We start from the raw sequence: 3,407 nt of genomic DNA on the forward strand, positions 1-3,407 counted from the left end.
CGCGGGGGCACCACGGGACCGGGGCGGGGCCGGGCCGGGCCGGGCCGGGCCTGCGGGCTCCGTGCCAAGCCCCGGGGGCCGTGGAAACACCCGCCACCGCCCCGGGGATAGCGGCCTTCGCTGTGCGCCTGAGACGGACGAGACCCCTGGAGACGCGGCCTGGGAGGAACCTCCGTGCACGGGCCGGACCTTCTTCAAGTGTCTCTTAGCAAATGAGCCATCCTCCCCATCTCCTCATGACGCCAAGTGCTGCTTGTGCACCGGCCGGCTTTCGGAGATATATTTTTTTTTAAAGTTTAGCGCATCTGGTGGGACCTGAATTTCCTCAAGCGGTTCCTGCCTTCAGGCCTGGGAAAGATGTGGCAAGATCCCCAGGCGGGAAGGTTTCGAGGGACGAGACCCTCCACACGCATATCCTCTTGCCGCAGGTGTAGGCCGGGGGTGGCCAGAGGGTGCACAGCTGGTTTGTGGCGTGCCTGCCCAAAAGGTGGGCTCCCGCTCTTTGAGTCTTAGTTGTCTAGCTCCTAGGTCCTTACGTTAAATGTCGGTCGTCTCTTTTATAAATGATCAAATCATCGGTCCAGGACTGAGAGCGAGCAGACCTGCGTTCTGGTTTTTAACCCCCGTGGGCGACTCTTTGTATGGCCTGGGGCAGATCATCGAACATCTGTGTGCCTCCGTATCCCTGGTCAGTACAATGAGGATAACGGTGCTTATTTTGCTTTTGCAAATGGCTTTGAAGGCGGAGAAGGAGATGTTCCATACCGGTGTTGAATGTTAAGGATGAAAGAGGAAGGGACGTCTTTGGGTATTGAGCCCGGTCCACTCATATCACAGGCTACTACATCGCATTTTCATAAATTGATCAGGCACCTTCCAGAAACTAGTTATGTTTTAGCCTCTACTACTCTCAGTGGAAGAGTTATTCCACCACCTGCCCTGTTGGTTAGGAACCTCCTAAATTCCAGATTCATAATCAGTTTATTTCCATTTGTTCTCCCAACACTGCCTGTTAGTTTGAACAGATCTTTCCTTCCCTAGTGTTTCAATTTGTTCTGCTCGAACATGTGCGACTAGACTTGTGCACAGTATGTCAGGTGCGGTATTAGTATTGTCTTGTCAAAAAAATACATCCAACGGTCCTCTGGAGCCTAGCAGTTTATAGGGTTAGCATGATTAAAGCACGCCAGTTTCTGTACGCAAGAGCATACTTTGGAGAGATGCGGCTAGCGCCACATTAGGCCACCATTGACCCTGCAGTCTAAATAATAATGAGGCATCCATTTCCAGTTGTCCCAAATCCAGAGCAGGGCTTGAATTCATCCTGCTGGGGTACGGTGCTACAGCTGCTCTGCAACCGTGCTCTTCCAGAGCCTTGTATAATGGCATTAGTACTTCACTAGCTCTACTAGACACAGCTTGACTCGACATTTCCATCTACTCTTTGTGGCTGCATCACATTAGTGTCTCAGACGGCCAGAGCCGACTCGAGTTGCGTTAGAAATTGGTCGTACGTTAGGGCGGGCTGGTGAATGGCGAGGCAGACACAACTTATCGGTTGCAAAAAACTTTACTCACGCCGCTTGCAATCACGACGCAGGTGGTCCGGTCGTCTGAACAACCACACGAGTTGTTCCAGCTGGCGGGGCCCAAGCCAGTTAATCCGTCCGCAATTCGAAGCTGGCGGGGAAAGGGGTACGTCTGGGGTTGTGCTCGGTGACGGGAAGAAAGATCGATAGGTGATCAGTCTATTGATCGGCAGCCGCAAGTCAGATCACTTCAGAGACACTCTGCAGCATGCTCAAAGCTCTTCGACTTGGGCGGAAGTCACGCGGAATTTTAAACGGCCAGCGAGCCAATTACCAGCCGCCACGTGTGAATAATTTAGCACTGGCCAATAGTGGGCCACAAATTTACATTCCAATAGCGGGAACTCTTTGCACCGTGCATTTCTGTGCTGCAAAGAAGAAATGCATCCTGCAAAGGAAACTGCAAATTGGTGAGAACTCTCTCCTACATGCGGGTTCTCAGTTGCAGCAGAACACTCTGCCGTGCAAAGGAGCTCTCATGTGGCCAGGAAATTCCACAGTGCCGAGGCACCAAAATCACTGGGTCGTGACAATTAGCAGTCATCTTGCAATCAGCTAGCCCTAATGCTCAGTCAGGACTTTCTTTGCAGTCATTTCCAGCATATGATCTCTTGGCTAATAGCAGACATTCTTGTTATTATTAGTTACTAGCTTTAAATTGAATTTCATCCCCTACTATTCCTGTCATCAAGGTCACACAGTTCTTTCTGTTTGACATCCCGATCCTCCTAACTTGTGATGATGCCTACTACTTTGTTGTCATCTGCTAACTTCATCAGGACTTTCCTACTTTTTGTGCCACACTTTTTAATATAAGTCCCAAGACTGATCCTTCTGGAAATCCTCTGGTAATCTCCCTCCAGCCCTCATTCAACACAATCATCCTTATCTCCTCATAAACCAGTTCCTTACTCACCTTATATTTCTACTAAACTCCAGTTTCAGTAATCATTTCCCATGTGGCACAAAATCAAATACTGTATTGAAATCCGTATAGATGAGATCTGCTGCCTTTCCTTTGTCCAGAAAAATCAATGGTCAAAGAAAGCTATTAAATCTGTGTCATGACCTACCTTCCAAAAACCCATATTTTACTGGATTCCATTTTTCTTTTTATCTCTGTTTTTAATTATTCTTTCCTTTAAAATCTGTTTTAGATTCTTTCATACAACAGAAGCCAGGCTAAAGCAGGGTTGGGCAAAATATGGCCCATGGGCTACATCCAGCCCATCAACTGGACCCTCCCTCCCCTCATCCCCTGCTGGCTCCCAGGACTTAGCGTGCAGCCAGCGCCCCCACACACGTGCACCCCCCCATACCCTCCTACACCTGTCCTACACACACAATATACAAGAGTAAGACTTTATTTTGAGCTATTATACAATTGCTTCTCTTTACACTACTCAAAAAAACAAGGACAGGAATTATTTTTTTAAATAAAATTAAATTATGTTATAGTAGATGTTCAGTTTTTAGTATATGGCTTGTTTTTTATCTACAATTTGTTAAAATTATATCTTCTAAAAGATTTGATGTGTGCAGCCCTTGAACGCTCACCAAAACTTGTTAAGTGGCCCTCCCGCCTAAATAATTGCCCATCCCTGGACTAAGGGGCCTTTCTTACATATAGGTACTACATTTGGTATTCTACATATAGTACCCCCTCTGATGTGACAGATTTGTTAAAAATATGTGCTGTTGGACCTGTTCTACCCTATGGCAGGTCTTTTAGAATTTGGGAATGGCAATTATCTGGTCCCTATGACTTCACTGCATTAGGTTCTCTAAGTTTTGCTTTTACTTCTGATGTGGTTTTTT

The sequence above is a fragment of the Alligator sinensis genome, unplaced genomic scaffold (genome assembly GCF_000455745.1).
Source record: "Alligator sinensis unplaced genomic scaffold, ASM45574v1 scaffold1250_1, whole genome shotgun sequence".
NCBI lineage: Eukaryota > Metazoa > Chordata > Crocodylia > Alligatoridae > Alligator > Alligator sinensis.